At 43.4% G+C, this 25,947-nt stretch overlaps 1 long non-coding RNA gene across 1 annotated transcript; it reads left to right on the top strand.

The window, feature by feature from the left end:
• The first annotated feature begins 1,489 nt into the window (after nucleotides 1-1,489).
• On the top strand, nucleotides 1,490-17,021 carry LOC120391574. The gene is made up of 4 exons (XR_005591390.1): nucleotides 1,490-1,653; nucleotides 4,968-5,019; nucleotides 15,445-15,543; nucleotides 16,067-17,021. It is a non-coding gene; the product is annotated as an uncharacterized LOC120391574 (long non-coding RNA).
• Nucleotides 17,022-25,947: the final 8,926 nt, after the last annotated feature.

The following is a 25,947-nucleotide window of genomic DNA, read 5'->3' as shown; positions in this document are numbered from 1 at the left end:
GTGGGGAAGGGGAGAGTTTGCAGAGCTTCTTGCAGCCAGTGGAGAAATCTGGAGGTGGGTCTGACCCAGCCCCAGATGCCATGCAGGGGAAGAGAAAGTCCTGTCCTCCTCAGCCCAGACTAGCAGTCATTTTTCTGTGGGGAAGCAAAGAAATCTGCGGGTGATATAAATTCTGCACATGTGCAGTGATGCAGAATTCCCCCCTTGGAGTATTAATTGTGGCTATCAACTAACACATGGCCCATGCCCTGTACTAGATTAAAGACAGTGATGGGATGGCCTAGTACAGGGGTTCTCCTCCATTCACAGCATGGTCCGCATCTTCAGACAGTATGTGTCCTGACCATTTCCCTTTTCAACTTCACAACAACCCCCTTGGCCTTGGCAACTCCAACATGTGCTTAGGTGGACAACCAGTAGTAGAAAAGATGAGACATTTTAAAACACATTCAATTGTGTTTAACAGGCCTATGCCCTCCTATTTGCACTATGTTCTGCCTTTGCTTTAAAGTATTTTTGAAGACTATTTTGAAGTGTTTTTTCACACAGTGCACAGTCAACCTGTGGAACTCCTTGCCAGAGGATGTTGTGACGGCCAAGACTATAACAGGATTCTAAAAAGAACTTGATAAAATCATGCAGGATAGGGCCATCAATGGCTATTAGCCAGGATGGGCAGGGAGGGTGTCCCTAGCCTGTTTGCCAGAAGCTGGGAATCGGTGACAGGTGATGGAGCATGTGATGATTACCTGTTCTGTTCACTCCCTCTGGGGCACCTGGCAGAGGCCGCTGCCGGAAGACAGGATACTGGGCTAGATGGACCTTTGAGGTTACCCAGTATGGCCGTTCTTGTGTCTCCTTAATAGCTGGAGGAGGGAGCTTCTACCACTTCCCCTGGAAGATTATTATGGCCCAACTAGAGTGCCTTGCCCGCAATAGCTCCCTGAGAACGCGTTTCCATGGGCTGTGCCCCGGTGTATCCCCTTCCTGCCCGTCCCTTCCTACTCCCCAGGGGCTGATGCGCTGCAGCACCAGGTCGGCCGGGCTCCCCCCGAAGGAAGTGACACGTCAGAGGTTTGGTTAAGCCCGGTTGGGTTTTACACACTGACCCGTCCTGCCACCTGCAGCCCCGTCTCGCCCGCGGCACCGCTCCGCTCCCCGGGAACAAGCCTGAGGCCAAAGCTGCAGCTCCGGGGCCCAGGCCGAGCGGCGGCAGCAGGCGGCTCAGGAGGGGCCAGAGCGGGGGCTGCCCGCCACGTGCTTCCTGCGCCGCCCGGGGAGGAGCGGGGTGAGTGCGGGGCAGATGCGCCCCCGGGCGAGGCACCTGTGTCGGGCGGCCCGCGGGGGCGGGGGCTGAGAGCGGCTCCGCTGCCAGGAACGCGGCTGGGGCGTGTCGGCGCCTCCCCCTCCCCCCAGCGCTGCCCGGAGCGGGACCTTTCCCGAGCGCCGCGCCGCCCCCAGCGCTCAGAAGAGTCACCTGGGTGCGGCTGGTAGCGCGGGCGGCGGGAGAGCCCGCGGGCAGGTCTAGGTTTTGGGCCGAGCTGGGGGAGCCTGGCGCGTACTGGCACCACCGGAGCCCCGAGGCCGCGTGTGCGATCCTGAGCTGTTTCCGTTTGGACCCGCCAGTACCTTTGCAGGCGATTCTGGCATGAAGTTTGTTGGAGGAAACTTAGCAAATATTTGGCTGGTGCATGATGGGGGGTGGTTCACTCCCAGTGGGGGAGCTGTTGTGCCCTCTAGTGCGGTGGTTTTCGATCTGCCCCAGACTCCTGGGGGTCTGCAGACTACAGGCGAGTCTCATCTTACAATGGGGTTACCTTCCGCTGTAAGCGTGTAAAGCAAAAATTACGTATAGTCAAAATTACATTGAGTGTAATGGTGGGCGGAATCACCTGCACTACAGGTACAGTATTTAAATTGTTGTTTTTCTCTTTTCTCTGGGTTTTTTTTGCTGACTGCGCAAAGCTGAATTAGCGCATGTTAAATGCGCATAAGATGAGACTTGCCTGTATGTCTAAGATTTCCAAAGGGGTCTGTCTCTCAAGTCAAAACTTTGTAGGGATCTGCAAAAGGAAAAAAGGTTTAAAAACTGCTCTAGTGCAATCAGTGGTGCAAGTAGAAATCATTTCTTGCTTGTGCGCTACACTCATGGGAGGGACACAAAGGGGGTGTATGTGATCTACCGATGTGACTCCTCCCCACCCCCAGCCTGGGGCCCCTGTGCTCTCCCCGTTCCCTCCCCATGATCCACATTCATCCCATGTTACCTGGCGGGGGGATCTGTCCTCCTCTGGTGCAGCAGGACGACTTCTGCTATACAGACCCCAGGCAGGAGGACTCAGGAGATGCAGCTGCATGGAAGGGCAGAGGACCAGGCTGGGGGCATTACAGCCATGCTGGAGGGGCTCTCTGGAACCGCAGCAGGGAAAGGAGCAGAAGAACGTGGAGCTACCCCAGTCCAGCCCCTAGCCCTTCCACGCAGCTGTGTCTTCGGAGTCCTCCTGCCTGGGGTCTATACAGCAGCTGCGCTGGGGAGCAAGGTTGGGGGTGGTACAGCCAAGCCAGTGGTGGTGCCAGTGTTCTGCTCCTTTCACTGCTCCATTTCCAGAGAGACCGCTGCGGCGAAAGGAGCAGAACGTGCAGCTCCTCCAGCAGGGTTGCTGTACCGCCCCCAGCCCTTCCACACGGCTGAGCCCTCCTGACTGGTGTCTGTACAGCAGCCCCACAGAGGACAGGGCTGAGGGTGGTACAGCAGTGGTGCTGGAGGAGCTGCCAGCATGGGGCTGCCCGGTGGCTCCACGTTCTGCTCCTTTCCCTGTTGCGGTTCCCGGGAGAGCCCTGCAGTTCAGAAATCGGTATCTGGCACAACGGGAGGACAACCCCCCTCCCAGTAATGTGGGGGTTGGGGGAAGCAGCGGGGACTAGGGGCAATGGAGGTGTAGGGGGAGGCAGTGGGGGGCTGGAGCCTGAAGCCCTGTGGCCAAAGACTGCTGCCCCGCCACTCCAGGGCTGAAGCCCGAAGCCTGAGCCCCACTGCCCCAGAAAGGTGGGGAACTCACTGGCTGCTTGGTCCTCTAACATTGTGCCCCAGGTGTCTCCATGGGGGGGGGGCAGTGCCCAACCTGTGCTGGCACCTCAGCAATCAACACCAAGGCGGTGCATCCAGGAGCAACAGGAATGGGAAGGGGCTGCTACTTTCTCTCCTGCCCCCCATAACAGTTCAGGAGGTTGTGGCTGCAAGAAAAGGCATGTGGCCATGGTGGCCGTATTTCAGAAACACTGTCTAGACTTTCATATCCAGTCTTAAGGGGGGCTATCTTAGGCCCCCAATTCTGTACCTCCCTCTGTCTTGGTTCAGGGGGCAGGGGCGGCTCTAGGAATTTGGCCGCCCCAAGCACGGCGGCATGCTGCAGGGGGCGCGCTGCCGGTCGCCGGTCCCGCAGCTCCGGGGGACCTCTTGCAGACGTGCCTGCGGAGGGTCCGCTGGTCCCACGGTTCCGGTGGAGCATCCGCAGTCATGCCTGCAGGAGGTCCGCTGGTCCCGCGGCTCCGGTGGACCCCCCGCAGGCATGACTGCGGAAGGTCCGCCAGAGCCGCCTGCCGCCCTGCCGGCAAAATGCTGCTCCAAGCGCGCGCTTGGCGCGCTGGAGTCTGGAGCCGGCCCTGTCAGGGGGCAGTCATGTGGAGGCAGTTACAGGACTGGGACCCTAAAAGGTATATTTTTGCATGCAAGCTCACCTTGAAGACAGACACTATAAGTATTTGATTTTTGAACTGCAGTTGACTTAAAAAAATTAATATCCAACTGTTATCCCTACATAGTAGTTACTCAGTAGAAGCTTTTAGTTGCTGCTGCCAAATATTCTGAAAGCTTTTGAACATCTATGCACTGAATCATTGCATTAGTAATGGTTTAATAGTTTACATAAAGAATATATCATGAAGACTTTTCTAAACCGTTGTTTGTAAAGTGTTCATACAATGCTTCCATAAGTACTGTATTGGTTTTTTATACAGAAGGTTTAATTAATACCTTTATACCCCCTGCAGAGGGCAGAACTATCCTACATCTTTTGTCTTCATTCAGCATTGCACTGTACTAGCTTTCAACTAACTGTATAAGCTTTGAACTCCTAGAATAACTTTCTTTGTAATACATATTTTCTTAAAATTCTTATTTTTCTCATACCTTAATGTTGTTAAGCTGGCTGGTACATAACTCCAGGTCTCTTGCAAGTCATTTTCAGAAAATATTGAACCCAATGTCAAAAGTTTTGACACATGAGAACATTGTATTGCAATTGTTTAGACTAGGCAGAGTGAGTTTTGTGTGCACAAACCATATATATATAATACACACACGCGCACACACACACACAACCCCTCACTTTGCCTAGTCTAAACACCCAAAGATGATATTGTAGTTTGTTTAGCAGCATCTTATTTATACATCTCAAACTACATATTATATAACCAAAAAGGCTTGTCTAAACAGAGATACTAGACTAGGCAGAGCAAGTTTGTGTGTGTGTGTGTGTGTGTATACTTTTTTGAGATCAATCAAAACAATATCTTTGGTTTTCATAAAGAGGTGATTCACAGCTATGACCTTCTATAATTTTGTAAGTGGCATTGTACAAAAATGTTTCTCTAGCTTTAGTTTTCAAGTACAGAAAATTGATATTTGTAGAAATTGTTCTACAAACACTTTCCTATGCACCTCCTTAAACTGGAGATGCCAAACACAGAATTCACATTGGAGTTACATCATAGCATTATTATGGTGTAGAATACATTTCAAATAGCTTTATTAGTGAGTTTCCTTCTCTACTGGTAGTTGTGGTTGGATTTTTAGTGGGGAGAGTATTTACTTGGCGGGGGGGGGGGGTGAGGGGAGGGGAGGGGAAGGGACTAAACCATATGATCTTGTTACCTAAGCATTTGTCTCTGTTTTGATTTCCATTAAGAACAAAGGAGCAGGGGGGAAATCGGAAGTAGTTTACACCACTATATTTACTGGTAAGTCTACAACTTAATTTTCTCCTAGCTAATACAAAATTATAATATTTGGAATAATTTATTAGCTTACATACAAAAGCTATCCAAAATGCTAGGATGATAAATACAAAAAACAAATAACACTTACTGGTCACATCAAACTAAGTGAACTCAATCCTAAAATGAATTCAGTTCACCATAAGCATCTTTCAGACCAAAGCTCATGGCCTAAATTTTCAGAAATGATCAGTAAGTTTGGGTGCTTTGTGTGGGGTTTTTTGGGGAGTGCCCGTCTCGACAAGTCTCTTTAAGGAGCCTTATTTTTAGAGGGCCAATTCACAAAATGTTCGGAAAATCAGGGTCCCTTAAAATGTCTCAGCTTGAGCACTGGAAATCTCTAGTCCGTTTTGAAACGGCTCAACGGGGGGAAAAGCGACAGAGTCCTGTAGCACCTTATAGACTAACAGACGTATTGGAGCATGAGCTTTCATGGGTGAATACCCACTTCGTCAGATGCATGGGAAGTGATTTCCGGAGCTGAGGGCCCTCCACCAAGAACATCTTTCTAGTCCCTAAAGCGTAGTCATATTCAAGTGTAAGGACAGTGAGCAAAAGTAGCCCACCATTCAGATATCCCAGACCTTTCCTACTCATGCTCCAGATATATAGGGACAGGTCTCCTGATTACTTTGGTAGACAAACTTTTGAGTTCTGGGATTGTAGCTCTATAATACTAACTTTTGAGGGTACATATTCCAACAAAATGACTTAATCTTTCCAACATTATTTAAAAAGGTGAACTAGTATACAGCATTTGTTGATGGATTTTACTTGTAAAAAATGTCAGATCAGTTGCTATCAGAAAAAAAATCTTCAGAATACAGTCCCCAAAAATTGCTTTGGACAGTATTCAATCCTAATTATATTATGTTAGCAATTATTGCTATCTGACTAATCATAGTTGGTCATGAGTCACAAAAATCAGTACAGCTACATGCTTCAGAGCTACTTCTAATGACCTAATTGTAACTTCATAACATTAATAAAATCTAACACCAGGAGAAACAAATAGGAGTGGAGGGGCTACATTTAGTTTCTGAATCCTTTTAATATTTTCTATTTATATAGGTTCTTATAGTGCCTGTCAGTTGAATCTGAGCATATCCCAAGAATTAAAAAGAAATTCTCTTTCTTCCTTTCTAGCAGATAGTTCTATCTTGGTTAGGTTTTTTTCAGAATTGTGTTTGTGTGTGAGATAATAGACTTATTGCAGGAAAGGTAAGATGGAGATGAGAGTTTCATGTGGTTCTGAATGGGGTGAGTTCTGTAGAGGTTATTCATATTTCTGGGGTCATTCGTATTTTTTGCAGACACGAGTCTCTTGGTTTTGGTATAGCTCCAGAAAAAGTTATACCCTATGTTATGCCATTTCCTATTTCCAGTGGAATATACTGTCAAGAGAGAACATTGTCATGAAGAGAGGGGTGATCTCTCCAACAGCTGGGGTAAATCACATAAAGGACTTTAAATATCAAGACAGAGACTTAACTCCTTACTCAGTCATGATCCAGAGCAGAGAACTAGGATGACATATTCGTGGTGACCTGTTCCACTAAGCAGATGGGCTGCTATCCCATAATAATGCTCTTGGCTCACAGTGAGAGGAAGGACGAGAGCCATTTCAGGACATTTCTGTTTACAGCATCTTTTGGGACAGGAGGATATTAGTTGATCAGTGGTATCAAATGCCATAGAGGGGTCCAGAAGGATGTGCATAGAATAGATATATTTCCTTTGCCTGTGAGCAGGAGAATATAATTTATCAAAGCAACAAGCTGTTGCTCTGGATTTTCTGCTGTGCCCTGGCCTGGAGCCTGACTGGAAGGGATCTAGGACACTGGCAACTGAGTGGCACTGGAGACTCCCCCCCACCCCAAGCTTATTGATTAGCTTGCTGAGAAAAAGCAAGAGTGGTAATTTGTGAGGTCTTAAGCCTCAATGCTGGTTTCTTTAATACTGGTTAGACTATTTTGTCTTTCAGAGTAGGTCAATATCTACCAAAGGAGATGTTGACAATATCTGTAAGTGGGGGGTCCCAGATGTGCCTGTGCGTGCACTCTCTCTTTCATATAAAACCAGCCAGGAGATATTCATAATGTAGGGTTGGAGGGAGTGGGGAGAGGAAATAAGCAGCTGCAGCCATAAAGGAGAAATATTCAGTTGATTTCAAAGAATAGTTCCTAACTCTGTGCGTTTAAAAGCACTTTCCTTCTTTCCCAGACTTTTTCCTCCTCTCGTTAGGCTGGCTTCAGCTTTCAATTGTTTATCAACTTTGCCCTATCACTTCTGTAACCCTTCTGCCCGTCTGAGTTGGCAGCAACAAGGGCTGGGTTCAGTATCTAGGGGTTCTGTCTCAATAACACAATGCAAAACCGGCTTGAGCCCCTACCCAGTGACCTGGAACAATTACATACATGCCTCTAAGAGGCAATACTTCCCCTCTTGCAAGCACAGAGTCTGAGTGTAGCAAAATCCTTTTATTAAAGGAGGGAAACAATGCGGCATGATGTTGGGGAAACACCACAAACAGGATTCATAACACAAACCATGAGCAAAAGGCCCACCCCCCAAGTAAGTTTGGCAGTATCCTTTTTCCCCTCAGGGTCTTAAGTCCAGCAACCCCCCCAAAAATCACCCAAAGTCCCAAAAGTCCAACACCCCAAAAGTCTCTGTCCCTGGTCAATGCAGCCCCACAGTTCAAAAGTTTATCTGCAGAGTTTTACCTCCCAGCCTGGGGAGGGTGCAGTAGTGTTAAGGGGCACCTTACGTGGTCCGAGGCCGACTGCCCCGTCTCTTCATGGGGTTCTGCTGCAGCCTTCACCGCGAGCCACTCCACCCGCTCCACTCCACCAGCTGTCCCGTGAGCTGCTCCAGTCATCCCACAAACTGCTCTGGTCCACTAGTTGCTCAACAATATATCTTCAGCACCCCCACTCCCCCCAGTACTCAGTGATTTCAGCTCTTATTAATTTTAGCTCTTTAGTGATTTCAGCTTGTAGCAGGGGAACCTCAGTACTGGTGTACTATTGGCCCAAAGCAAATTCAGCTCAGCAGCTTGTAACTAGACTCCTAATAGAATTAAAATTAGCTCTGATATTCCACAGTAGAGAGAGGAGGTGGTCCAGCTGGTATTTCAGGCCCTCAAAATGAGCCTATACTATCAGGTACAAATACCTGTCCCTAGCTACTCTCAATTCACTGGGTTTGGAACCCATGTCCCTTGTCTAGCAAGTGCTACTTAGTTGATGGCGAGTCTCTCTGTCATAAAACAGTTCCACTGGCCTTGATTCACATAGTCAGGGTAACAACACTTTATTCTTCCTGCCCCAATAACAGAAAAACTGGGATCCCACAGTAGCCAAAGTGACCATTTGAGCTGCTGTGGGCTCATGCTAGGCGGAGTGGGTGTGCCTATGCAAACAAGATCAGCCCCTGAAGTTCTTTTCTACAACTCGCCACAATTCACCACCAGATGTCAGGGTATAGCTCATCCTGACTCTGCATACACTTCTTAATATTCACTTCTTATTAAAGTAAGCAGAAGGTAATGGTTCCAGTTGAGTATAGGAAAAGTAGTAGTTTAAAAGCAGTGCACATGCATGTTTTGCCACAGTAGAAGTTTAATTTTAAAACCATTTTTGTTTGTTCATTCTATCTGGTTTTCACTTTAATATGGCTTTCATTTAGTCTTCATCTAGCACTGTGCTGGCTTTTAACTGTCACTTTTATTTTTTTAAAAACTAAGCAGAGTGATGCCTTGCTATTCTGTTTATTGGAAGAAGAGCAGAATATTTCCATTAAGTAGGTTGAATAAAAGTAAAGTAATAGATAATAACTGACACAAACAGATTCATAGAAGTGAGACTGACAAACTGGGGGAAAGAGTAACTACTTTTTTCCCCTTCCTACTAATAGTTCAGGAATATTGGATTAATCACATGGGATCAGAGCTGTAGTCCATCTAGATCAGTATGCTGTCTCTGACAGTGTCTAGAACCAGATGCCCCAGGAAGGTGCAAGGAATTTCAGAGTGGATAACTGTATGATAACCAGTCCAGAAAGAACTTTCTTTCTAACTCCTGTTACGTGGAGGTTGGCTTACCCTATCAAAAACAAGAGGGTTTATACCTTTTTATTATTAAAAAAAAAAAAAAGAAAAGAAAATGTAACTGTGAATGTTTTAATTAACTCTATAAATTACTATTTCTTTTTTTGAATCCTACTAAGCAGTAGGCCACAATGGAATAGTGTCTTGTGACAAGTTAATTATGTAGTATGTAAACAAATCTTTTTGGCCTGTTTTTAAATTTACTGCAGTTGTATTTTGGCATAGAAATAAAAACATCTGATTTACATTCTCTGTACCATTTATTATTTTTATATCTCTAGTATGACCCCTCTTACATCTCCTTTCACTTTGGTCTTTTTCTCACCAGATGACTGGGATCAAGGACATAAATGTCAAACTTGATTTTAAAATAGTCTTGGAGAGACCATCTTTTAATCTAAAATTTAATATCTTAGAGATTGTCAGAAGTAACTAGCAGTTGAGACATGCATCATCTTGATGCTCATAGCATCAATTTGCAGTGTTAGGGAAAATAGACACTGTATATTTGGTGCTATACAGCCCCGGGTTTGGAGAAGCACAAAGGCTGCCATGAGTAGGCAAAACCCAGGAGGAAGTGGCAAGTAAAAAATATGCTAGTAGGCATGGAAAGTAAGAGAATTAAATTGAGTAATGTGAGGAGGGAGAGGAAAACAAAAGTTATATGCTATAGTGAAGTAGATGTGAAGGTTGACAATTATTAGTCTTGAAAGATTACAGATAGAGACAAATCTGTGGGGGCAAAGGACCCAAAAGAGAAAAGCAACTTAAAAATAAGGTGGAGGCAGGGTCTCAGACCTACAATTTCCTTAAATGTACCGGTACCTATGTTTTAGGTATTACATATAAATGATGCCTCGTAAACATATTTAAAAATGAGTTAAAGGATAAAGAGCACCATCCTCCATTAAGGAACACCAGCTTTTAAAAATTAAAATGCTTTTATTCACTGTCTGCTGTGTTAACTGATGCTGCATTCGATAGAAGAGTGTGGCTGGATGTTAGCTGTCTGAGATCTTCAAGGCTGTGTCATGTGAAGAACAGATTTCTTTGAAACAGGAAAAAAATACAATCTCTCCACTATCTCAAAACAAATGGACCGGATTATGGTCAGGGGGCATATCTAGGAGTAGAACCCAATAATGCTGATACCCGGTCTTCTGCTCTAACTGCTAGACAACAATTCCTGTTTAAATTGTAGACTGACATGATTTTTAAAACTTGGTAGATTTATGGTGATCCACATAAAGTTTCACAAAATTATTTCAAAACACCTTTGCATTTTACATGCATTTCACCAAAATTATTTAGAAACCTTAAACAAATTAAAGGTCACATTCTTTGCTAGCAGAGCTCCATTGAAGTAAATGGAATTACAGCAAAAGAGATTTTTTTGACCCTAACATTTCTTATTTTATATTCATTAGAAAGATTGGAATACCATTATTTCCACAGTATAATGCATAACTTGATGTTGGAGGATACATTTTCAAATGATATACCAATTACTACTGAAATACTGCTGTGTATATTGCGTCCCTTGTGACATGTTCTTGATCAGATTTATTACTGGGTTCAGCAATAAAATCTTTGCATATTTTTAGTAATCTTTCTGTATTGGTAGGGTGATTTTCATGCATGCATGTTTTGAGTAATTGAGTTCACAAGGAGGTCGTTATACAGCATATAAACTTGCTGGACAACCATGGCCTACGCTTTGACTGGCTGGTGCAGTAAAGTTTGAGTACTTGTACTCTTTGGTGACCTTCCATTACGGTTTGCAGTAAGCTAAGACTGAACTGGTAAAATAGATTACATTTCATGTATTCTGTTGCAAATTGGACCTAAATTCTGCAGCAAAGCCTTTGGCATCTATGGCATTCCGGTGCAGCAGACTAGAAGTTCTTTGGCAGCTTGTTTTAAAATGTAAAAATGAGGTTTATAATCAGTTGCATATGAAAATGAATAATGTACCGTATATATTTGTTCGTAAGCTGAATTTTATTAGTAAAAAAGGGAAGCATCAAAGAATGGGGTTGGCTTATGAACGGGAGGGAGAGGGAGAGGTGGGACACAGCCCCTTTGAGCTAACCTGTTAAGATGAGCTGGGCTGTTCATACCTTTCCGACTGTCTCCAGAATTGGGAAGACAATATGGCATTGCTTTGTACTTGGTTCATGTTTAGTATCTTTACAATTATGAGGGCAAGGAGCATGTATTGATTTTAAATGAAAACTTGGATTCTGGAGCAGTTCAGTAAGGAAGGAGTGAATTCCATGAACAATTCCACAGCCACCAGATAAACAGTGCCCTAGTATGTGCACTCTAAACTTGCCATGAAACTAATTTACACTTTCCATCACAGAAGTGTACTAGTGCTTTTCTAGAGGACTTAAGCTACACATTCAAATATCTCCAAGTTTGCACTTTGGGTGTTTCTCATACTAGAATCAATGCATGGACAGCTAATCAAGTAATCTAACTGGATTATATCAGTTGTTATAACTACAAATGATGAACAGATGTGAGTGAATTACATAGTGTCAGGAGCTTGCAGGCCTGTACTTCACAGACACTTGATTTATTTTTAATGGTATGGAGAATGTGTGAGACTTCTGTACTTAATATTATGTGCATCATTTTACTTACTGTTAATCTGCTTAATTGTGCATGGAGTTAAATCAAAGGAGGCTGGGGGGGGGGGAACAAACAGGAAATGAAACAGTGGCAGAGATAAGATGCCTTCAGAAAGAATACCGGGGTTCCTTAAGGGAACACTTGGAGTCATTAACTGTGATATCTCCACCCACCCGGTTCCAGCTAGAATAGCAGGTTTATTTTCCCTAGGCCCAAGTTATTGGGATCAAAGTGACACAAAACCATTAAAGACTCCCTAAGTCCATACTACCCGCCCGGGTCGGCGGGTAGCGATCAACTTCTCGGAGTTCGATATATCGCGTCTCATCTAGACGCGATATATCGAACTCTGAACGCACTCCCGTCGACTCCGGAACTCCACCACCGCGAACGTCAGTGGCGGAGTCGACGGGGGAGCCGCGGACTTCGATCCCGTGCCGTCAGGACGGGTAAGTAGTTCGAATTAAGGTAGTTCGAGTTCAGCTACGCTATTCGCGTAGCTGAACTTGCGTACCTTAGTTCGACCCCCCCCCCAGTGTAGACCAGGCCCTAGAGTCGAAGGAGGGGGGTGAGCAGGCACTCTGGGCAGCCGTGGCGGGAAGTGCTTCTCTGACAGAGGGCAGCAGAGAGAGTGCTGCAAGGTCTGTCTTTCTGTGGCCAGGAGTAAAGGTGTATAGGTAAGTTCCACTCAGCCTAAACTTTATTTTCCGTTCCCTTGCAAGATTTAGGTAAGTTTCAGGTGTGTTGGCCTTCTTTTGTTTTAACCACTTTTTTTGAGTACTATCACAGTGTTTCTGTTGACTAATAAATAAGACTTTGTTTTGAGAAGGCAGGCTTGTCACTGCAAACATTTTCTGGTTACAGAGTTCCCTGCAGAGAGAATTCCCTGCATGGAGCAAAGACAAAGTGGCTCTGCTAGAAGAGTGAGAAATGGGTGCTGAAGCCTAGGTGGACCCAGTTAAGAGTGGTAAAATCAGGGGACTCCTCCTTTAGTGAAGTGGAGGCCTAGAACCTAACACTAGAAAGGTGTGCTTGCAAGAGACTGCAGCGGGGGTACAAGGCATGGCAAACTCTGTGCTCCATGACAGATGATAGAATCCATCTAATCTAGGATAGTTGAATGCCTGCTACAAGAAATCTGAAGTTCACATGTTTGTGGCAAATTTAAATAAAGATTAGCGTAATGATAATATGCAGTTGAGAATCATTCACTAGTAGAAATCTTTGAAATAGACAAAAATCTCTTCAAACTTAACAGCAATTTTTATGAAGGTCACCTAGCATGAAGACTGTTTTAATGAAATGTAATTAAACTGGTTTTGTTTAATGATTTTCAGATCATGAAGTTGACTTGCAGTGCTTCACCATTATTGATTTCTGTTTCTTGCCTCTTCTGTAGACCATCATATTTTTTAAAAAAAGACTGGATCACTTAATACATAAGTCTCCATTTAAATAATTACTATCCTCAGCAATAACTGAAGTAACTTCTAAGCCTTAGATACCAGAAAAAGGTGCGGAGAACAAGTTTGAGTACTATAAACTAAAACTTGTGACTTTTGTGTGTCACAAGTAAGGGTTTTTTTTGTTTGTTTTGTTTTTTTTTAAATATCAAAATTTGAATTATTGAACTAAAGCTAGGCTTTTTGATACATTTTAATGCCACAGACTCATGAACATGCAGAATTATCGTTTTTGCTGTACTCTGTACAGGGAACTTGTTATGGTCCATTGGATTGCTGATGCAAAATATAAAAGGGATTTGCACAACTAATGAAGTTGGTTAGGTAAAAGGAAAACCCACTTTCGAAAGCCTGCTTTAATTTTATTCAGATGTAGATGTCTGGATTTCATTACAGCATTTGATACCCATCTCGTGTAATACTACTCGTAAAAATAATTCACATTCGTTTGAATATGAAGATTGTTACATGGATTGAAAACTATGAAGGAGTGTAAACTGTTGGTAATGCTGAGATTTTGTTGATGTAATTGCATCCACGGATTGCTTTGAATGTTCAAATGTATAACTAATTGTAATGTATCCAGTATATGCTGCAGGGATGCTGTGTGTTAATGAACATATTTATTGTGATCAGGAAAAAGGGGTAAACAGCCTGTTAAATTTGCAGATGATACTAAATACTAGATACGAATAAGGAGAGAAGAACAATACATAGAAATTATGCTAGTTAGAAATAGGTTATTTCAAGCTCAGGGGATACAGCAAATAACACTTTTTACCCTTATTTGCACTAAATATAATATGTTTCTTAACACCACCCCCACTTTGGGTAAAATTCCTTCTTATTTTTTTAGTCTTCTCTGCTAGCATTAAGCCATTCAGGGATTTTTGTTTTGTTTTTATGTGGGGTGTCTGCAATCTCCCCTCCCCCCCCCCTACACATCTGAAACTGTCTCCATGTATCCTTGTTTGCTTGTTTCCTCACTTTACCCTTTGCCAGAGTGTCCATGTTAGAATCTGTAGCAATGGGATTGTTGGCTTTGCCAACTCCATTTCATTTCTGGTCAGTATATGTGGGGTGAGGATTCCCTGCCCCCCAAATATTTGTGAAGAAGATAGCCATCCCAAATCTTTTTTTTTTTTAACTGAAGAGAGGTTTCCATGGCTTATTTGGCAGTACCGCAGTTTGTCTTAGAGACTGGGTAGAGAATTGAAATGTTAAATGGAGAGTAGGAGTGTACACTTTGAGTACAACTCAGTGCTATGTTGACCTCTTCCAGAAAGGTGCTTACGATTTAGGGTTGTTGGATCTTTGTCTTCTACTTTTCTTTGCGCCAGGATCTCTCTTATGAGGTCACAAGACAAAGGGAAGCTCTTCACAGAACTGGACTAAAAAGTGATTGATTAGAGAGGACAGTGTATACAAATTTCCTAGAATTTCAGGGAGAATGGAGAGCCCTTTGGAACCAGGTAATAAGGAAGGTGGATCAAGGGTGAACTAACAGTACTGCAGTAACTGTCTACAGAGACAAGCAAAAGGTGGGGAACAGAGCTAGTGAGTTAAGAGATTCATGTCCTTCCTCCAACTCCTATCATCTGCCTTGGAAAATGAATCTCCTTAGCAGACAGATTAAGCCATCTGTCAATTCACATGGCAGATTGGGGCCCTTTGTTCTGAAATGTGGGCTTTTTATGGAGAAATGGGATGGCTTGAAATTCCTTACTGATGTGAACAACTTTTGTTCTGCATTAGACACTGGGCGAAGATGACTCTACCTGGATGACTTCTGTGTATCATTCACCCAGTGTTCTTTTTTTCCCCCTCACGTGCTTTTAATGTACAAATCTTCTCAGAATTCAGACTGAATAGAATACTGGCAGTCAGCGTCCATTAAATTCAATCTTAATTTGTAAACTCAGATATAGTCCAGCTCATTATCCCCAGACTGTATTGGCTCTGCAGTGCTAACAAGCCTATGGGAAAAAAATTGTGATCTTGTAATTAAAGACTGTATCATAATGGAGACAAACAAGGTGGGTGAAATAAGGTTGCACAGGTAACATTAATTCTGGCATTTTCTAATTTTTCAGTGCTTGACCTTGCAACCTGAATAATGTTCTTTTACAATAGTGCGTGTTTGTAATATATATGTAAATTGTACGCTCTTTGTGGCAGGCACAGTCTTTTCATTATGGATATACAGTGCTGAGCTGGATGGACCTTCAAACCTTGGTTATGGCTTCTGGGTGCAATCACTGTACAAATAATACTTGGGTAAGCCTTCCAGATTTTTCAGGAACAATTGTTTATACTCTTGTGGATGAGCTCTATTGTAACTTAATTCTCTGAATGTGCTGGATGCATCGTGTGCTTCCTTGTCATTTCTCTGTGAAGGAATTGCTTTGCAACTACCGTTACTGAATCTGTAAAGTTGAAGAGAGCTTGAGGGTGTTTTTTTTTTTTTTTTAACATTTAAATGTTGTACCTGCATCTCTCAGCAATTTGAGGGATCACTCGTACTGATTGTCTAATAAGAACTCATTCTCTTTGGATTAATAAAACTTCTATCGGGATAGAAATAACTGCTTTCCTCCTGCTTGTTCATTGAGGAAACTTAAAGATAAATTTAGTTTGTTTCATAGCTCTAGGGACAAAGTCTTTGTCCCATTTCAAACCTGATTTATTATTCGTGATAAAGTAACTTCATTTAGAGCTAAAGGCTGTAGCAAGGGACATCTTGAGTTCAAGAATACCAGAATAAAGTGGCATTTCTTTGATTTTTTTTCTGCCTGTTAAGTCAAAAAGGTCTGTGTGGTATCCATCCATTCCAAAAGCAGAACAATATTTACTGGACCCCGGCTATGCTACTGACTTGGCTTGTTCCTGGACTCTGACTGCCCTGCTTTGACCCCTGGCTTTCACCTGGACTCCAGCTATGGTACTGATTCTGTCCTGACTACGGATTCTGTTCTTGGTTCTGACCGCAGCCTGTCCTCAGATCTCAATTTGAGAACCACCCTTGGCACAGTCCCAACCTGATGTGTGGCTTCAACCTCCACTCCAACCACTAGGCCTGATTACAGGGGGCAGTGCCTGACAATATCTGAGTTACGATAGACAGTTTGTATGTTGTTTTTTTTCCTTTGGCCACTAAAGTATTGATTGAGTTTTGTTATATCAGACTACAGTGTTTATTCTGTAATTTTTAATTAATGTGCAAAATTAACAATATCTCTAAAGATACACCTTAAAATGACTGAATTATAGATCTAGCTTATCCTAATTATGTATAATACTGGCTAAGTCTGTATTTACTCAGGCTAATGTAGTTCATAGCTATTCATGATTTTTTTTTAAAGTGGGCTTAAATACAAAGAAAATCCTTCAACACACTACCATAGTATTTAAATTGTGACAAAAGTTAGCAAAACAAGGACATGAAAATCTAAAAGTAACAGTCTTCTGTAACTCTTTCCTTTTCTGAGTTTCTCCAAAAGGTGCTGGATGATATTTAACTGTATAAAGTATATGGGCATGATCTTCTGGGGCTGTACATTTGTGAACCTAGCCAACCTACCTAGAAGAAATTCCAGAATGGGTCCTCATTCCTGCTCCACTTCTCTGGACTGTGGATTTAAAACTAGAAGGAGTATTTTGAACAATGGACTGAGGACCTTCCAATCTTTTGGAAGTTACCAGAGGCTTTATCACTGCTATAAACCTGATCTAAGGACTTTGCAATCCTGTGTGTGTCTGTGTATATATTATCTTTTAACCATTTAACGCTCTTCTTTCCTTTTTCTTAATAAATTCTTAGTTTACTAAGGATTGGCTGACAGCATGATATTTGGGTGATATCTGAAATATTTATATTACCCTCAAGTCAAGTATTTCTACCTTTTGGGATTGGTAGATCCTCAGCATTGGTATGGTGAATTGCATTTTCAGTAATCTCTCACTGTAGAAGACCAGTTTGTCTGGATGGGAATCAAGGCTGGAATGCCTAAAAGGCTCTGTCCTTTGGCTTCTTGTTAACCATGTGATACTGCAGAAGCTCTTTTTCTGGTCACTGGTTTGGTGAATCTAATTGTAGTATAAACCACTTGTTTTGGGGTGTGCCTGCCCTTTTTCTTGCAGTCTGCCCTGAGTGTGGCATTCTCAGTGTGGTCCATTCCAAGCACCTGGTCACAGCCAGAGCTGCATCTGAAGGAAATGGTCCTCTCTTTTTACCATGCTTGGATGAAACAAAATGCCATTAGTCACCATTGCTACCTGAATATCAAAATGCAGCCCCAGGATCGAATGAGACTTCAGACTGCTAACCTAGGTAACAAATAGTGGACACGCTCTAAGTACTAGTAATCAGAAAAATTGGTGAGGATTTTAACTTCTTCAATTCTGCCAAAACTGCTTTAGTCTTGTATAGATTGAGCTTCAGCCAGCCAGTCCTTGTGCAAACCTCAGACTCATAAAGACACCGAGTCATTCATTTCACTGCACCAGTTGCATCAGATATAAATGAAATGGGGAGCAGGGAAAGATCAGCATATTAAGGACACAGTGGTCCAGGTCTCCTTGTTAACTCTCTTAGCATCTTTGTGTATGCATTGATTGAGAGAAGTTACCAATAAGAACATCCAGTACTCTGTGAGAGTCCTCATGATAAATAACTCATGAGTAAGGCTAAGATTTTGTCGTGATTATTTTTAGTAAAAGTCATGGGCAATAAACAAAAATTCACAGAAGTCATGAGCTGTTTGACTTTTGCTGTTGCAGCTCTCTGGTTTCTACTGCCACCGTGGTGCCTCAGAGCTGTGGGGTTCACCCTCCGCCCACAACAGCTGGAAGGTGTGGGGGGAGGGGCTTCTGTCCACGGTGGTTAAGAGCTGCAGTGTGTCCATATTTCCCAAAGAGAATCATAGGGTACATCCAGACTACCTGCTGAATCGGCGGGTAGCGATCGATTTTTGCGGGGATCGATATATCGCGTCTCATCTAGACACGATATATCGATCCCCGAATGTGCTCCCGTCGACTCCGGAACTCCACCGGAGCGAGTGGCGGTAGCGGAGTCGACGGGGGAGCCGCGGACGTCGATCCCGAGCGGTGAGGACGGGAGGTAAGTTGGGATAAGATACTTTGACTTCAGCTACGGTATTCCCGTAGCTGAAGTTGCGTATCTTACCTCGACACTGTCCCCCAGTGTGGACCAGGCCATAGAGGAGTAGGATTGGAAGAGACCTCAGGAGGTCATCTAGTCCAAGCCCTTGCTCCAAAGCAGGACCACCTCCAACTAAATCATCTCGGCCAGGGCTTTGTCAAGCCGGGCCTTAAAAACCTCTAAGGAAGGAGATTCCACCACCTCCCTAAGTAACCCGTTCCAGTGCTTCACCACCCTCCTAGTGAAATAGTTTTTCCTAATATCCAACCTAGACCTTCTCCACTGCAACTTGAGACCATTGCTCCTTGTTCTGTCATCTGCTACCACTGAGAACAGCCTAGCTCCATCCTATTTGGAACTCCCCTTTAGGTGGTTGAAGGCTGCTATCAAATCTCCCCTCACTCTTCTCTTCTGCAGACTAAATAAGCCCAGTTTCCTCAGCCTCTTCTCATAAGTCATGTGCCCCAGCACTCTAATAATTTTCATTGCCCTCTGCTGGACTCTCTCCAATTTGTCCACATTCTTTCTGTAGTGGGGGGCCCAAAACTGGAAGCAGTACTCCAGATATGGCTTCACCAGTGCCAAATAGAGGGGAATAAACACTTCCCTGACACCACCACTCATTCACCCGAGGCATACCCCTCCCCCACGTGAGAGTGTCACCTGTTGCTGGAACCTTGAGGAGGGCCCCCTCAGGAGTCTGTCACTTCTCGCTGGAACCTTGCAGGGGGCCCCCTGTTGCCTCTCGCTGGAACCTTACCAGAGCCCCGCTGGCTGCCAGCTCCAGTCTTGCAGCCCCTGGGGCTGAAGCAGAGAATGTCACAGAGGTCTCTGGAAGTCCTGGATTCCGTGACCTCCATGACATAAACATAACCTTACTCCAAGCAATTTCCTATAGCTTATACTTGGGCTCTTTCCAGAAGAAAGACATGGCACCATTCTCTGCTTCTGTTAGGACCCTCAGTTATGTCAATATTTCAAGGTCTGCAGTATCAAAGGCTGCTAATGGATATTAAAATATAAGCATAGTCACCTTATGCTTTTCCATTGCTAAGAGAAGATCAATGCCACTATTGAAGAGCTCTGTGTAGCTCGAAAGTGTATCTCTTTCACCAACAGAAGTTGGTTCAATAAAAGATACTACCTCATGCACTCTGTCTCCAATGCCACCAGCACAGTTTATATACATGAAATAGGGCTAACACATGATTTAACTCTTTGGAATCAAGAATTCTATAGGTGTTGTATTCAAACAACTATGAGCTTGCTATTTACAAGGATGAGGGGAGGGTGACCAGCAGTGTTATGGTCCTTCTGTATCAAAGAAGCATCAATAGCAAGATATGAAATTTAGAGTGTTGTGCAATTTAAGAAGTTAGGTTATGCTTACAAGATAGCAGATCAAACTACAATGAGTTGTGATTTGAACAAAACATTAAGATTATACTACAGAATGGTACTCTTATATTTTCACTGTAAGTATCTGAGAATATTGCCTTGTTACAGAAATTACCTGAAGGTATAACTTATGAAGAGAAGAGCTGCCAAGATGCATATACATCAGTGTGAATTTTTATTTTATTTTATTCTTTTTAGTTTTGTTTACTAGCAGTCAGCACAGAAAATACATGCAGTCATGTAATCTAGTATTTGGTCTATTATAGTTATCAATGTACATTATACATATATGTTGTGTATCTCTTATTATTAGCTTAATATTCTACCTTTATTACTAAAAATGCAGAGTTAAATTTGAATGTAAAGGCATACTTCCACCTTAAATCATATATTATAAGCAGGTTTTTTATGTAGATGAATAATAATGCCTTGTGATGGTTCTTGAGGTACTCAGGACTGAGGGTCACCTTGTTACCCCCTGTCTCTAGCATGAGGGCATCTTGCTTGTGCTTAACAGGTGTCAGCTCCTTGACACCACCAATCTATTAGCCATCCAAACAGTCTCTGCAGGACTATGCCACTCTTACTTTTCCTTGCAGGTTAACTACAGGTGAACCCGAGTCCCTTTTTGACCCATTCCTCTTTAGTGTGCAATCCCTTATCCACTGAACACTCACAAAAATACCAGGTCTGCTGTCCCCAAGGGAACAGTGTACATATCAGCTAGTATGATTCACTTCAGGATCAGCACCTGGTTTAATATCACAGCACTGAGATATATTTTATAGAAAAACATAATTATAAGTTTATTGTCAAATATTCAAGTGATAGTGAGTAAGAATACTGTAAACAAATGGTTACATAAAAACAAAATAATAACATGCTGTCTAGAGACTAAACTTAAATAGGTCAACCTCATATGTAAAGAAGTGTTTTCTGCCCCCACAGTCCTCTGCAGCGTTTCAGCTAAGATTGACTGAGCTCCTATTTTCACGAACGTAAATCCACTGCCCCTTTACTTCCTAGGTGCAGGAACAGGGGGTGTCGTCTTTGCCTTGAACTTCTACTCCCCAAAGTTCATTGTACTCAGACAGGAAAACTACCATGGCTTATTTTTGCTGTGTGCTGCTTGCTTGTTGACTTCATATCTCTTAGATAACTTTGTAATTGGGCATCCATTGTGTTAGGTGACAATACTTAATACAACAGAGATAAGTAAATACATCTTGTCTGACATAAAACCTGTTTATTCACCTCTCCTGGTGACTTGTAGCTTGATAGAGAATCTAAGAAAATATATTCAGTGTATATATACATAACTCCTTATGCAGTGATATTTCACAATGACATTAATTACCAGTATCTGACCTTGGCTTTCATTTGAGACTTCATTTGGTGAACCAGAATGTACATATTAGAATCAGGACATTCTTGAACCCCCCTTGCCAGCTGGCAATAAAAGATTCTTGTGTCACACACCTTAAACTATTGAGGCTAAAAATATTAAAATCCAATTTAGTGTTCATTTTTGTTTGCAGACACTTTATATTTTAGGTTCTCAGTACTGTAATGTTTGTATTGCAGAAGACTGCAGGGGAATGTCTATTTGAAATATCTCTTTCCATTACAATTTGAAACACTTATGTGTATACATCTTGTGAAAGCTTGCTTTTACAACTTTTAAATGGTGGCCCCAAATTTAAATGTTACTTTTAAGTTTATCCTGAGCTCAGTTATGTGTCTGGGATGGAGGAGGAGGTGCACAGTTTGAGTGGTGGTGCCTGGGGGGCATTATGCCTTTGTGAGACACGATGCATCGGTGATGAGTGTTGGGAATACGTATGCACCATGTACCTGAGATTTCTAGCAAGTAGTGTCCGTTGGTCTGTACCTGCTCAGTTGTTTCTCTTCATCCTCTGAACTAAGAATATAAGGGGCAGGGTGGACTGACACCTCTTCAGTTCCTCTTCTTACTGCTACAGGGCCTGGATGAGACAAAATGGCTTCACCTTCTTTCTGTGTCTCAATGACTGGCTCTTGACTGGCAGATCCAGCAAGGAGTCTTAATCAGCAACCCTATTTCTACTTTGACTGCTATCATCCTTAGGAATTTGTGTCAACATTGAAAAGTCCTCTGTGACTCCCACAAAGACCATAGATTTTATACAAGTGACCCTAGACTTGACTACATAGAAACCACATAACTCTTTTGGCAGTTTACCTACCAGCTGTGTAGAACTCTCTGGCAAACAGCCTTATTAGACACTTTTCTCTACAGACCATGAATGGGAGATGTACAATTCTGTCCTGAACAAGGCCATTTACTGGGAAACACCATCCTGGGATCTATTTGTCTCCCAGACTAACCAGAAATTTCCCCTCTACTGCTCCAGAGCAGCTCTGGGCTGGGTCTGCAAGGATGATGCACTTCTGCTACCTTGGACAGACCACTTCAGGTATACATTTCCTCCCATCCCACTGATATCACAAGTTCTACAAAAGATTTGCAACAACAAAGCTTGGGTCATTCTCATTGCCCAACTGGCCCAGGCAATTTTGGTTTTCAGACCTTCTGAGAATATTAACCCATCCTCCCATCACCATCCAACCCTTTCTAGACCTACTGACTCAAGAGAACATCAAAACCAGACATTCAGCCAAGGCCGCCTTCATCTCAAGGCATTGTATTTGGATGGGCATTAGACCTAGAGTTAATCATGCACGTAGGCTGTTTAACCTATTTTCAGTCAAAGCAATTTTGATGCTTTGTTCAGGGCACAGGTGCTGGCTTTCTCCTGGCCCCAGGGGTGCTCAACCCCCATGCCGCCCTGAGGCCTTGCACCCACTCCACCCCTGCTCCACCCTTTCCCACAAGTCCCCATCCCCACCCCAAGCCCACCTCTTCCCATCCAGTTCCGCCCCCTCCCCCGAGCACACCCTATCCCCTCTCGTCCCTCTCCCAGCGCCTCCTGCACGCTGTGGAACAGCTGATCTGTGGTGGGCAGGAGGCACTGGAAGGGAGGGGGAGGGGGAGGAGTTGATTGGTGGGGCTGCAGGTGGGTAGGAGGTGCTGGGCGAGAGGGGGAGGGAGCTGGAGCATCCACAGAGTTGGCGCCTATGTCTCAGGGCACCCAGAACCACAAGCCACTGTGTTACCCCCTCGGTCTCAACAAAGGAGAGCTTTTCTGGGGCTTAAACTGTGTCGGTTCCCAGACATTCCAGTCTGTCTGCCTTGTCAGCAACCCTGAGACTCTGCCAGCCTAAACCTTGCTTTGCAGGTAACAATCAGTGAACCCCAGTTGCTGAGCTCCCCAGAGACATCTCCTTGCAGTGTCCAGTCCCTCTCATTTGACACTCATAGAAATAATAAATCTGCCTCCAGACACTAGCCTGTTAGTTTGAGGACTCATACTATACGTTAGTATAACAGTACCGGGTTGGGTTATAGTAAAACTAAGAATATTTTTTATGAATAAAGATTTAAGTGATACTAAGCAAGAGGAAAAAGACATGTATGATTACAAACAAAACAAAAACATGATTTCTGGTGACTAAAGCTTAGTGTTAGCAAGTTATAGTCTTTGCAGTTTTCTCACTTACATCAAGTTATCAGCATTGCCAGCCCTTTAGGGGATCCAACTTTCACAGAATCAGAGCATTCTGTCTCCTTTCTTCTCTAAGTGATGGATAGCTACAATGACTTTTTGCTGCCTTTATATTTCCCAAAGTCCATTGTGTCTGCCTCAAGAGTCAGAAAGACTTCTTGGGGTGCAGACTGACCTCCAGTGTGCCCACTAAACTGTTTCCTCCATTGCTTGTTAGCTTGATGGCTTTGTTTACCTTATACATAAATGTACTTTGCAGACAGAGGACAATGAATCAAGCCAGTCAGACAAGTAAATCTACATTCCTTTCTCTAGTGCAGACTTGATTTAACCACTGCCTCCAAAAGAATTTGTAAGAACACATTTCCAGCATGCACGCACAACTATTTATACATACATACATACATACATCACTCGATGATATTTGTGACCAACTTGTATCAGTTTAGAGGATACCGTACAAGATACCTTTTGGATACATATTATAACAGTGTGTTGGCGGTAGTGAGTGTGAGGCCTGATATGAGTTACTGTAAAGTGGGTCCTCTGCCAGTGGGCATTGAGGGACTCTTAAAATCACACCTCCCCACTTCCAATGATACAGTAGGGTCAGCCATTTTGAATCATAACCATCTTTTCTTTAGTTTCTGTTAGTGTCAAGAGAGAGGGCCTGGACATTGTAGGGAGATGTCTCTTGGGAACTGGGGTTCACAGATTTGTTACCTTGGCAGAGTCTCAAGGAGTTTGCTGGCAAGGCAGACAGACTGGAACGTCAAGAACCTGAAACACAGTTTAAGCCCCAACAAAGCTCTCCTTTTTTTGGAGGCAGAGGGGTAACACAATGGCTTACAGTTTTGGGTGTCCAGAGCAGAGCATCCCAGGGGCATAGAAGGCAGGATTTATACACAGCTTGCTGGTTGACTCTGGTTCACACTTCAAGCACCTGTGAGCTAGATTTTTTTAAAATAATTCAGACTGAGAAGGCTGGGAACAGTCAGAAAAAGCTAGTTTTTTGTTATTTTATGTTTCCTTTTGGAGAAGGAAACACAACAAAGGAAAGTATATCAAAATGAGTAGGCAGACGACTACCAAAGGGAGTGGAGGGCAAAACACAGCCCACAGCGAGACAGTCATGCGATTCAAACTGGCTGAGATAAAGTTACAGAAGTTGGAGATTAGCAGAGTGGGCCAAAAATTTGGAGTTGGCAAAAATGGAAAGAACCAAGAGCACCAAAGCAGTGAGACTGACCTGAGAGTCAAAGACAGGGAGGCAGAAAAACAGCACCAGAAGGAAGCCCAACAACAAACAATGGAACTGGAGAGAGAAGGAAAGGCAACATGAGCTGGTGGGAAAAGCATGGACAGATTCTATAGCTTCCAGGTATGCCATCTCCCCAAGGAATACACAGTTTGGATAAATTTGTGTCAGACATCCAAAAAGATGGATTGTACTGAAGAATATTTCACTACTTTTGAGAGACTGTGCGAATTGCATAAAGCTCCAGACAACAAGAAGATTCCAGTGCTTCTCTCCAAACTCTCAGATAAAGCATTGCATGTATTTAATGAAATGGAAATTGAACAGGCTTTGAAATATACTTTCTTTTAAAAGGTTGTATTGCAAAAGTTTCAAATTACCGCTGAAGTGTATTGGTTAATGTTTAGAGACCTCAGAAATAAGATGAACAACAGAGAAAGTGTATGATGTGAAAATGGGTGAAAGGGGAAGGGACTGAGAATTATGACCAGTTATTTGACCTCTTTTGCACCAGAACACTCTCTGGGCATATGCTGTGAGGAGATCAGAGGCCATTTGGGATATATCCTTGGGCTTTGTACAGGAGGTAGCCGATCTGGCTGATTTCTATGTACCAAACCAGAGTGTTCAGTAAGTGCAAGCCACAAAAAGAAGAGCAGAAGTCCAGTGTGAAGGGGGATCTCTTTTATGCCTGGGAAAAGGGAGCATGAGTGGGAGCGCAAACACTCATCACCCCAGACCTGACTCCCTTCTGGTAATCCCAATTGCAGTCCCTCTTCACCTGAGGGACAATTGCCTTAAACAAAGGGAATCTAAGCCCACACCCCATCCAACCAAGGTTAATGTGGCTGTCCTAAACACAAGACCCACATAGGTGTCTGAGGGGCTCCTGATTAATTTTGTAGGGGCCAACCCATTATAAGTTGTTCTTGAATTTATTAAAGTTGCCAAAGTTAAATGGGAAAGAATGCCCAGGGTGGTGAGACACTGGCACTCAGATCTCTTTGATCAGAGGGCATGGTCAGGGAAACTGACGTGTTACTTGGTGAAAATTTAGAACTCTTGGCAATGGGAAAACTTAAAACCACTGTGCCTTTGGCTAAAGTGCACTTGGAGTGAGGAGGTCTAGAAGGCATTTAAAAAGTTGTTATGTTGGATTGCATTCGAGCAGAAGTTCTCAAGGGTAATGATGTATTAACTATGTCTAGAACAAACTATGTCTAACCCAAAGTAAAAAGGAATATTGCTCTGTAATC

The sequence above is a fragment of the Mauremys reevesii genome, linkage group 1 (genome assembly GCF_016161935.1).
Source record: "Mauremys reevesii isolate NIE-2019 linkage group 1, ASM1616193v1, whole genome shotgun sequence".
Lineage (NCBI taxonomy): Eukaryota > Metazoa > Chordata > Testudines > Geoemydidae > Mauremys > Mauremys reevesii.
Note: the sequence above shows the minus strand (reverse complement) of the source record. Positions and strands in the feature narration are given on the sequence as shown.